Source organism: Somniosus microcephalus, unplaced genomic scaffold (assembly GCF_052327205.1).
Source record: "Somniosus microcephalus isolate GS21.2 unplaced genomic scaffold, FLI_Smic_1.0 unresolved_chr6, whole genome shotgun sequence".
In the NCBI taxonomy this organism is placed as follows: domain Eukaryota; kingdom Metazoa; phylum Chordata; class Chondrichthyes; order Squaliformes; family Somniosidae; genus Somniosus; species Somniosus microcephalus.
In genome coordinates this window covers 43,709,592-43,722,049 of record NW_028225184.1, presented here as the reverse complement: position 1 = coordinate 43,722,049, position 12,458 = coordinate 43,709,592, and positions in this window count along the sequence as shown.

The window sequence follows — 12,458 nt, the reverse complement described above, 5'->3', positions numbered from 1 at the left end:
CTGAGCCTGATACTGTGGTGAGCCACTCTCCCCTGGGCTGCAGGACCGGTGATCAGTGACATTCACTCGTTCACTCACACACTGTTTACACTCGGCTCCCTGTGCCTGATGTTCTGAAGAGCCGCTCTCCACTGCGCTGTCATGTTGGTTACCAGGCTGATTCACACACTCACTCACACACTGTCTACACTGGGCTCCCTGGACCTGATGTTGTGGTGAGCTGCTCTACCCCGGGCCGCGGGGCCGGTGATCAGGCACATTCAAACACTCACTCACACACTCTCTACACTGGGCTTCCTGGGCCTCATATTGTGGTGAACCGCTCTCCCCCGGGCCACGGGGCCGGTGAGCAGGGACATTCACACACTCACTCACACACTGTCTACACTGGGCTCCTTGCATCTGATAGTGTGGTGAGCCGCTCTCCCCAGGGCTACAGGGCTGGTGATTGGGGTCATTCACACACTCACTCACAAACTGTCTGCACTGGGCTCCCTGGGCCTGATATTGTGGTGAGCCGCTCTCCCCCGGTCCGCAGGGCCGGTGATTGGGGTCATTCACACACTCACTCACACACTGACTGCACCGGGCTCCCTGGGCCTGATATTGTGGTGAGCCGCTCTCCCCCGGTCCGCAGGGCCGGTGATCGGTGTCATTCACACACTCACTCACACACTGACTGCACCGGGCTCCCTGGGCCTGATATTGTGGTGAGCCGCTCTCCCCCGGTCCACGGGGCCGGTGTCGGAGACATTCACACACTCACTCACACACTCTCTACACTGGGTTCCCTGGGCCTGATATTGAGGTGAGCCTCTCTCCCCCGGGCCACGGGGCTGGAGATCGGGGACATTCACTTACTCACTCACACGCTGTCTACACTGTGCTCACTGGGTCTGATATTGTGGTGAGCCACTCTCCCCCTGGCCGCAGGGCCAATAATCGGGGACATTTACACACACTCGCACACTCTCTACACTGGGCTCCCTGGGCCTGATATTATGGTGAGTCACTCTACCCCGGGTCGTGGGGCCGGTGCTCGGGGACATTCACACACACACTCACACATTGTCTACACTGGGCTCCCTGTGCCTGATATTGTGGCGAGCTGCTCCCCCCGGACCAGGTCTCAGGTATGGGAGGTGCGATTTTATGTTAGATTGGGGAAGTACATTTTAAAGTGATGACGATAGACTAGCAATGGCTAGCATTTAAAGAATTAATACATATTTTACAACAAATATACATTCCTTTGAGGCACATAAAACGCACAGGAAATGTGGTCGAACCGTGGATAACCAGAGAAGTTAAAGATAGTATTAGATCAGAGGAAGAGGCTTATAATGCTGTCAAAAAGAGCAGTGAGCCTGCGGATTGGGAGGATTTTAGAAGTCAGCAAAGGAGGACCTCGGAATTGATAAAGAAAGCGAAAGTAGAATATGAGAGTAAATTCGTGAGAGAAATAAAAACAGACTGTTAAATCTCCAATACGTATGTAAAAACGAACAGATTAGTCCTCAGCAAATGCCTGAGCTACATTCGCTTACGCTCCCACCTCAATGAAATTCGAGCTCGGTACGATGTTGAGCTCTTTTTCTGCTGCCTTCATCTCCTTGCCCACTTCTCTGGCCAGGAGTGTTCCCCCCGCACAACTGACCCTTTCTCCCGCTTGCAGAATTCCTGTTCTACCTGGACCACACCCCCTGGCCTCTTTCCATCTCTAGATCTTTTCATCGCTAGCTGCCGCCGTGACATCGGCCGTCTCCATTTCTCTGCTCCCTTCACTCACTCCAACCTCCCTCCCTCTGAACTTGCAGCACTCCATTCTCTTAGATCCAACCCTGACATTGTCATTAAACCCGCTGACAATGGTGATGCTGTTGTTGTTTGGCGTACTGACCTCTACCTAGCGGAAGCTGAATGCCAACTCTCCGACACATCCTCCGACGTCCACCTGGACCATGACCCCACTACCAAACATCAAACCACCATTTCCAAGACTGTCACTGACCTCATGTCCTCTGGAGATCTACCCCCGCTGCCACCAACCTCATAGTTCCCCAACCCCGCACAGCCCGCTTCTACCTCCTTCCCAAGATTCACAAACAGGTAGACCCATCATTTGAGACTGTTCTTGCCCCACAGAAATTATCTCTTCCTATCTTGACTCTATCTTTTGTCCCCTTCTCCAGTCTCTTCCCACCTACATCCGCGACTCTTCGGATGCCCTCCACCACTTTAACAGTTTCCAGTTTCCTGGCCCCAACCGCTTCCTTTTCACCATGGACGTACAATCCCTCTACACATCCATTCCCCACCCGGATGGCCTGAGGGCGCTCCGCTTCTTCCTTGAACAGAGGCTCGACCAGTCCCCATCCACCACCACCCTCCTCCACCTGGCTGAACTAGTTCTCACATTGAACAACTTCTCCTTTAACTCGACTCATTTCCTCCAAATCAAAGGTGTTGCCATGGGTACCCGCATGGGTCCTAGCTATGCCTGCCTTTTCGTGGGCTATGTGGAACAATCTTTGTTCCAGTCCTACTCGGGTCCCCTCCCTCAACTCTTTTTCCGATACATTGATGACTCTAGCGGTGCCGTTTCCTGCTCTCGCCCCGAACTTGACAATTTCATTTACTTTGCCTCCAATTTCCATCTCTGACTCTTCCCTTCCCTTCCTCGACTTCTCCATCTCCATCTCTGGGGATAGGTTATCGACCAATATTCACAACAAGCCCACTGACTCCCACAGCTACCTGGACTACACTGCCTCCCACCCCGCTTCCTGTAAGGACTCTATTCCATTCTCCCAGTCTCTCTGTCTCCGCTGTATCTGCTCCGACGATGCCACCTTCCACACCAATGCTTCAGACCTGTCTTCCTTTTTCCACAACCGAGGATTCCCCTCTACGATGGTTGACACTGTCCTCGACCGTGTCGGTACTATCTCTCGCAATTCTGCCCTCACCCCTGCCCCTCCCTCCCGGAACCATGACAGGGTTCACCTTGTCCTCACCTTGCACCCCACCAGCCTCCACATTCAACGGATCATCCTCTGGCATTTCCGCTACCTCCAAAGTGATCCCACCACCAAACGTATCATCCCTCCTCTCCCCTTTCAGCATTCTGTAGGGACCGCTCCCTCCGAGACACCCCAGTCCACTCCTCTATCACCCCAAACAGCCCTTCCCCTTCACCTGGCACCTTCCCGTGCAAGCGGATGAGATGTAACACCTGTCCCAATGTCCAGGGCCCCAAACACCTCTTCCAGGTGAAACAGCGATTTACTTCTACTTCCCGCAATCTAGTATACTGTATTCGCTGCCCATGATGTGGTTTCCTCTACATTGGGGAGACCAAACACAGATTGGGTGACCGCTTTGCAGAACACCTCCATTCAGTCCATAAGGGTGACCCGAGCTTCCGGTCGCCTGTCATTTTAATTCACCACTCCATTCCCACTCGGACCTCACCATCCTTGGCCTCTTGTATTGTTCCATGGAAGCTCAATGTAAACTCGAGGAACAGCACCTCATCTTCCGATTTGGCACTCTGCAGCCTTTCGGACTCAATATCGAGTTCAACAATTGCAGATCATAACCTCGGCCACTATTACACATTTTTTCTTGTAATTTTTCCACTCCTTTCTCCCCCCCTTTCCTTTTGTTTCTCTCTCACACCTGGCAGCTATCTCTTGCCCTGCCAGTACGCTTTACACCTAATCTCAGCCTATTACCATCTCGTCTAGATCTTTTGTTTCTTTCACTTCTTTTGTCCGATCACAGCCCTGCCTTCGAACTATTTTCTTTTCTCTCCAGCTTTGAAGAAGGGTTCGACCCAAAACGTCAACTCAAATTTCTCTCCACGGATGTTGCCTGACCTGCTGAGATTTTCCAGCATTTTCTGTTGTTATTTTGGCAGTATCATTGCCGTTTTCTGCTCTCGCCCTGAACTAGAACATTTCATTCAATTTGCTTCCAATTTCCAACCTTCCCTTACCTTCACATGGTCCATCTATAATTCTTCCTTTCTCTTCCTCGACTTCTCTATCTCCATCTCTGGGTATTGACAATCATTCACTATAAGACACTGGAATCACTCATCAGGCCAGGCAGCATCCGTGGAGAGAGAAACAGAGTTAAAGTTTCAGGTCTGAGACCCTTCATCAGAACTGAAAAAAGCTGCAGATGTAATTGATAGCACCTTCTCCTGCTGCTTCACAAAGTCAAAGGGGGCAAGAAAGAGTGACAAACAAAACAGAAGAACAAAATAAGCTGTCAAAAATCACCCACAGGACGCACCAGCAGAGAGGCATGATAAATAATAGTACCTAGGTTCGGATCAGCCATGATCCTATTGAATGGCGGAGCAGGCCCGAGTGGCCGTATGGCCTACTCCTGCTCCTACTTCTTACGTTCTTATGTAAGGTACATTTAATTGCAGGCGCTCGTTGCCACATGGGTTTAAGGTATAGCGGCTGTAGAACAGACCTGACTAAAACATGGGCTGGAATCATGACCAAACATTCCTGGCTACAATGCATTCTGGAGGGATGGGTTTGGGCAAAAGATGGAGGGGGCGTAGTTTTTGGCAGTATTTATCAAGAATAATATAACATTTTACAGAGGGAAGATATGCTAAAGATTCAAAGACTGAATCTATTTGGGTAGCGTTAAGTAACAGAAAATGAGCTGTTACATTTCTGGGTCTTTACTATAGGCCCCCAAATTGTGGGATGGAAACAAAGATTGCGAGTATTTATACTCAGTTTTGTGGGTTTTCTCAGAGGCCCAGTTTCGGTTGCAGCCAGTGAGTATTTATACTCAGTTTCACAGGTTTTATCAGAGGTGAACCAATCTCACAGACGAGCGGTGGCGTTCCAGAGCCACGTCATGATTCAAAAAGTGACGCAATCAAGAAGAAGCAGCTGATTGGGTGAGTATGGCCAGGTGAGTATTTATACTACTCTATAGTTTGACAGTTACGCTTAATAGTGTATAAGGTTTAGAAAGTCTTTGTTTTGTGGTTTATAGTTTCTAACGTCTCTGTTGTATAGCGGGGAATACCAGTAAACAATGGCCCTTGAGTAACTAATACCATTTAATTGCAGCGTAGTTAGTGTTCTATGATTTGATGTAATTTAATTTAAGTTAATTAAAGGGTAAGATTGCTACAAATGCCACGAGTTAGTCAGTGTAGAAATAGAAGAATATTTCAAGTGAGAATGTGGCTAGAAGAATGGGGCTTGGGGGAGAGATTCAAATTCCTGAGACAATGAAACCGGTTCTGGGGGAGCTAGGACCAGTACAGTCTGGACGGTATTGCATCTGGGCAGGATCGGGACCGATGTCCTAGGGGGCGTTTTTGGTAGTGCTCTGGGGGAGGGTTTAAACTATAATGGCAGGGGTTTGGGAACAAGTGCTGGGAGACAGAGGAAAGGAAAGCACGGATAGAAGCAACAGAGAGGAAGGAGAAAAGCAAAAGAGGCAGACAGAGAAATCAAGCGTTTAAAGCAAACAGGGCTACAGTAAAAAACAATTCTAAAAGGAATTAGAGTGTTAAAAAAACAAGCCTTAAGGCTTTGTGTCTTAATGCGAGGAGCATTCATAATAAGGTGCATGAATTAGCTGTGCAAATAGATGTAAACAGGTATGATATGATTGGGATTACGGAGACATGGCTCCAGGGTGATCAAGTCTGGGAACTCAACATCCAGGGGTATTCAATATTCAGAAATGACAGTCAAAAAGGAAAAGGAAATATGGTATTGTTGCTGGTTAAAGAGGAGATTAACACAATAGTAAGGAAGGATATTACATCTGATGATGTGGAATCTGTATGGGTAGAGTTGCGAAATTCCAAGGGGGAGAAAACGTTAGTGGGAGTGGTATACAGACACCAAAACAATAGTGGTGAGGTTGGGGATGGCATTAAAAAGGAAATTAGAGAATCGTGCAATAAGGGCACAACAGTTATCATGGGTGACTTTTATCTGCATATAGATTGGGCTAACCAAATTAGTAAGAATACTGTGCAGGAGGAATTCCTAGAGTGTATACAGGATGGTTTCCTGGACCAATATGTCGAAGAACCAAATGTAGATCAGGCCATCTTTTAATGGTTATTATGTAATGAGAAATGGTTCATTAGCAATCTCGTTGTGTGAAGTCCCTTGGGGAAGAGCGATCATAACATGATAGAATTATTCAATAAGATGGAGAATGACGTAGTTGACGCAGACACTAGGGTCCTGAAATTAAATAAAGGAATCTACGATGGTATGAGGCATGAGTTGGCTTGGATGGATTGGGGAACATTACTTAAATGGTTGATGGTGGTTTGGCAATGGCAAACATTTAAAGATCACATGGATGAACTACAGAATTTGTTCATCCCTGTCTGGCATAAAAATCAAACAGGAAAGATGGCTCAACCGGGGCTAACAAGGGGAATTAGGCATAGCATAAGATCCAAGGAACTGACACATACATTGGCCAGATAAAGCAGAAAACCAGAGGATTGTGAGCAGTTTTGGAGTCAGTAAAGGATGACCAAGGGGTTAATTAAGTGGGGGAAAGTAAAGTATGAGAGTAAGCTTGCAGGGAAGGTAAAAGCTGACTGTAAAAGCATCTATAGATATGAGAAGACAAAAAGATTAGTGAAGTGCTGCATAGGTCCCTTGCAGTCAGAATCAGGGGAATTTTTAACGGGGAACAAAGAAATGGCTGACCAATGAAATACATACGTTGATTAGGTCTTCACAAAGGAGGACACAAATAACCTCCCAGAGAGGTCGGGGAAAATGGGGTCTAATGAGAGGGAGGAACTGAATGAAATCAGTATTTGTAGTGAAATGGTGTTAGGGAAATTGCCAGAATTGAGGGCCGATAAATCCCCAGGGCCTGAAAATCTACATCCCATTGTATTTAAAGAAGTGGTCTTAGAAATAGTAGACGCATTGCCGGTCATCTTCCAAAATTCTATAGATTCTGGAACAGTTCCCATGGATTGGAGAGTAGCTAATGTTACCCCACTCTTTAATAAAGGTATTTGAAAGAAAACAGGGCAATACAGACCAGTTAGCCTGACATCGGTAGTGGGGAAAGTGTTACAGGCAATTATAAAATATGTAATAGCAGAGCACTTGTAAAACAGTCACAGGATCGGACAAAGTCAACATGGATTTACTAAAGGTAAATCATGCTTGACAAATCTACAGGATATTTTTGAGGACGGAACTGGTAGAATATATAAGGGAGAACCAGTGGATATGGTGCATTTGGACTTTCGGAAGGCTTTCGATAAGGTCTCGCCTAAGAGAGTAACATGTAAAGTTAAAGCAGATTGGATTGGGGGCAAGGTGTTGGTTGGATAGAGAACTGTTTAACAGACAGGAAGCAAAGAGTTGGAATAAACGTGTCTTTTTCTGAGTGGCAGGCAGTGACTAGTGGGGTACTGCAGGGATCGGTCCTAGGAAACCAGCCATTCACAAAATATATAAATGATCTAGACGAGGGAACTAGATATAATATCTCCAAGTTTGCAGACGTCACAAAGCTGGGTGGGCATGTGTGCTGTGAGGAGGATGCAGGGAAACTCCAGTATGATTTGGACAGGTTGGGTGATTGGGCAGAATCATGGCAGATGCAGTATAATTTGGATAAATGCGAGTTAATCCACTTTGGTGGCAAAAACAGGAAGGCAGATTATTATCTGAACGGCAATAGATTGGGAAAAGGGTAATTGGAACGAGACCTGGGTGCCTTTGTGCACCAGTCGCTGAAGGTAAGCATGTAGGTGCAGCAGGTGGTTAAGAAGGCAAATGGTATTCTGGCCTTCATAGCGAGAAGATTCGAGTACAGGAGCAAGGATGTCTTGCTGCACTTGTACAGGGCCTTCGTGAGACCACACCTTGAGTATTGTGTGCAGTTTTGGTCGCCTCATCTGAGGAAGGATGTTCTTGCCATGGAAGGAGTTCAGCAAAGGTTCACCAGGCTGCTACCTGGGATGGCAGGAATGATGTATGAAGAGTGATTGGGTCGATTAGGCTTATATTCGCTAGAGTTTGGAAGATTGAGGGGGGATCACATTGAAACTTATAAAATTCTAACAGGACTAGACAGACTAGATGCAGGAAGGCTGTTCTCGATGGCGGGGGAGTCCAGAACCAGAGGTCACACTCTAAGAATGAGGTTTAAGCCATTTAGGACTGAGATTAGGAGGAATCTCTTCAACTGGAGAGTGGTGAACCTGTGGAATTCTCTACCAGAGAAAGCAGTTCCAACCAAATAATTAAATATATACAAGAAATCGTTAGATATATTTCTTAAGGCTAAAGGGGTCAAGGGATATGGGGAGAAAGCAGGGACCCGGTACTGAATTTTGATGATCAGCCATGATCTCATTGAATGGCGGAGCAGTCTTGAAGGGCAGAATGGCCTACTCCTGCTCCTATCTTCTATGTTTCTATGACTCTATGTTTCTATACTCAGATCTAAAATCAAGGCTGTGTAAAAATATAAGCTGTGGGTTTGTGAGCCAAGCCCTAACCTCTGGAATTACCTCCCAAAAAGGCTCCGCCTCTCTTTCCACCATTAAAATGCTGCTTAAATTCTACCACTTTGAAGAAGCTTTTGGTCATCTGTTCTAATATCTCCTTATGTGGCTCGGTGTCAAGCTCTGTCTGAAAGTCGCTCCTGTGAAGCGTGTTGTGATGTTTTACTACTTTTAAGACGCTATATAAATGCAAGTTTGTTTGTCGTTGCGTATATGTGTGTGGTGCTTATAACAATGTGGGTGTCAGTTGTAAATAGTGGTGAACGGTTGTTTTTCAGACTGGAGGGAAGTATACAGTGGTATCACCCAGGGGCCGGTATTAGGACCACTGCTCATTTTGATATATATTAATGACCTAGGCTTGGATATACTAGGCATAATTTCAAACACTGCTGAAGAACGGAAAATAACAGACCTCATGAGGACATATATAGAGTGGTGAAATGGTCAGACACATAGCAGGTGTAATTTAACACGGAGATGTGTGAAGTGATCCATTTTGATAGGAAGAATGAGGAGAGGAAATATAAACTAAATGCAATAATTTTAATTGGGATGCAGGAACAGAGAGACCTCGGGTGTATTTATCTATCTTTGACGATGGCGGGACAAGTTGAGAAGGCTGTGAAAAATGATACGGGATCCTTGGCTTTATTAATAGAGATATAGAGTACACCACCGAGGAGGTAATGCAAAGCCTTTATAAATCATTGGTTAGGCCTCAGAGGGAGGTTTCTGGGCAGAACATTTTAGGAAGAATGTGAAGGCGTTAGAGAGTGTGCTGCAGAGATTTACAAGAATGGTTCTAGGGATGACAGACTTCAGTTTCGTGGATAGACTGGAGAAGCTGGATTTGTTCTCCTTGGAGCAGAGAAGATTGTGAGGAGAGTTGATAGAGGTGTTCAAAATCTTGAGGGCTCTAGACAGAGTAGATAGAGAGAAGCTGATGCTATTTGTGGAAGGGTCGAGAACCAGACGACACAGATTTAAGCTGATTCGCAGAAGGTCCACAGGCGTATTTGAGGAAAAAATGTTTTGCAGCGATTGGTTAGGATCTGGAATGCACTGCCTGAAAGCATGGTGAACGCAGATTCAATCGTGCCTTTCGAAATGGAATTGGATAAGTACCTGAAGGATAAAAGATTGCAGGGCTACGGGGAAAGGGCGGGGGACTGGGACTAGCTGACGTGTTCTTGCAGAGAGGAGGCATGGACTCGATGGGCCGGATGGCCTCCACTGTGCTGTAACCATTGCTGTAATTCAATGATTCTAAATTCAGTGTATAACATGGGGTATGGTTTAACAGTTAACAGATTATTGAAGTAATGACTCTCCCTCAGTTAGCATTACCTTCGTCCTGCAAAAGAAGGTTATCAGTTAATTAATGTTGCTTTCCCGTGTAAGCAACCAAAAAGTTTAAATCAATCATAAGTCTCACGTGGGTCTCGAACCACGTGACAGAAATTAAAAATCGCACCGCACTACCGACTGAACTAGCTGGATATAATCAAGGTGCATCGCGTTGTTGCAATGCTGATGGCCAGAGATTCAGTGATGCTTGTTCCATTGAATGTCAAAGGGCGATGGTTAGACTCTCGCTTGTTGGAGACAGTCATTGCCTGGCACTTGTGTGGCACAAATGTAACTTGCCACCTAGCAGCCTAAGCCTGAATGTCATACACGTCTTGTTGCATGCGGGCATGGAAATTTTCATTATATGAGGAGTTGTGAATGGAACTGAACTCTGTGCAAACATCAGCGAACATCCCCACTTCTGACCTTATGAAGGAGGGAATGTCATTGATGAAGCAGCTGAAGATGATTTGGCCTAGGACACTCCCCTGAGAAACTCGTACAGCGATATCCAGGGGCTGAGATGATTGACCTCCATCAATGACAACCATCTTCCCTAGTGCTATTTATGGCTCCAGCCAGTGGAGCGTTTCCCCCCGACAGCCCCACAACCCCCACGTCTCCCATTGACTGCAATTTTACGAGGGCTCCATGATGCCACACACGGTTAAGTGCGGACTTGATGTCAAGGGAAGTCATTCTAAATTGATCTCTGGATTTCAGCTCTTTTTTCCATGTTTGGACCAAGGCTGTAATGAGGTCTGGAGCTGTGTCGTCCTGGCAGAACCAAAGCTGAGCATTGGTAAGCAGGTTATTGCCGAAGAAGTACTGCTTGATAGCAATGTTGATGATACCTTCCATCACTTTGCTGATGATTGACAGTAGATTAAATGGGCAGTAATTGTCCGGATTGGATTTATCCTGCTTTTTGTGGACAGGACATACCTGAGCTGTTTTCCACATTGTCAGATAGATGCCAGTGCTGTAGCTGTACTGGATCAGCTTGGCTAGAGACGTGGCTAATTCTGGAGCACAAGTCTTCAGCATGACAGCCAGGATGATGTAGGGTCCCATTAGCGTTTGCTTTTTCCAGTGTGCTCCGTCGTTACTTGCTATCACATGGAGTGAATCGAATTAGCTTGAGAATGGCTTCTGTGATGGTGGGGACCTCAGGAAGAGGCCGAGATGGATCATCCTCTGCACTTCTGGCTAAAGGTGGCTATATGCGCTTCAGCCTTGGCATTTGCACTCAAGTGCTCAGCTCCATTAACTTTGAGAATGGGGATAGAGGAACCAGACATTGCTCTAAGGTCTGTTTCAATCATTCCCCAGAATCATGCACAGAAGCGCCTGATGCCCTCATTTGTTTAAAGCAGCAAGCAGACAAAAACGCAGGTATTCGTTCAAAATCAACGCACAAGTGGCCACACACACAATAAACAGAAACAGAGAGACAGGCAGAATTGGGAAACACTGGGAAATGGACAAGAAATATTGGCAAGGACTAACACGCTTTGCGTTCAGAATATTGTCTGAACACCTGTGGCTAATGAAAGGGATTTTGATGCTTGATTTCCTTATACACCTTGGAATTCTGGAGAACATGGCCAGTAGTTTGCAGAAACGCGGCTTAGATCTGCTGTTGTGAACCGAGGCAATGCTGCAGGATCCTTTAATAATCTCTCACAAATCAACTGAAAGCAGCCGGAATATGCAGCATTGAGAGGGGTTTTCTGCAAGATCAGGGCTGGAAAGGGGAGGGAGTGAGAGACACTGTAGACTTTGAATGTGTAGAAGACTGCACAGAGAAACAACAAATGTAACAGGGCTTTAAACATTGAACCAAGAATGAGAAATTTTCCATTTTTCTACTATTTCATTGAATATGATTTCAAAATGTTTCCACTCGGTCTCGAACCGGGAAATTTTCACCTGTTAGGCGACCGTGCTGACCAATCCACTACGGAAATGCTGTGCTGAATGGTCACCTTCTGCAGACCCCCGTGAAGCAATGCTCGCTCCTGAGAAAACTTTCAACTTTCCACTTCGCTGCGACTGCCTCAACAACCAGCAGCACATCATTCGGTCCAGAGGTACAATATACACTTCTGTAAAATGCCTGCAGTCAGCAGGAAATTACATTTGGAACTAGGCAATCTAAATGTTTACATGCCCGCATTTAACTCCAGCTCACAATGACAGAACAGTCAGCATATCATTAGTCTTCCAGGCATCTTCTTCAACTGCATCTCCCTAACAGCCTTAGCATCTCACAGCATGGCTTTCAAACAATTCATTGCCAGTGAGAAAAATGCAACCCTTGAATCTTATCTAAGTGTCCTTGACTGGAATGAGAGAGTGGCTGGGCCGTGGGCAGTGATAACTTATCCTGAGCATTAAGATATTCATTCGGCCTGAGCCCTTGCTGCGTAAGACAATTAACCTCATCTCCCCTCTGTTTCTTTTGCTGGTTATCTTCACTCGGTTTCCTCTGGTTACTGTAAAACTTGCATCTTGATGTATCATTGGCCCGCAGGCATCTGTAAGG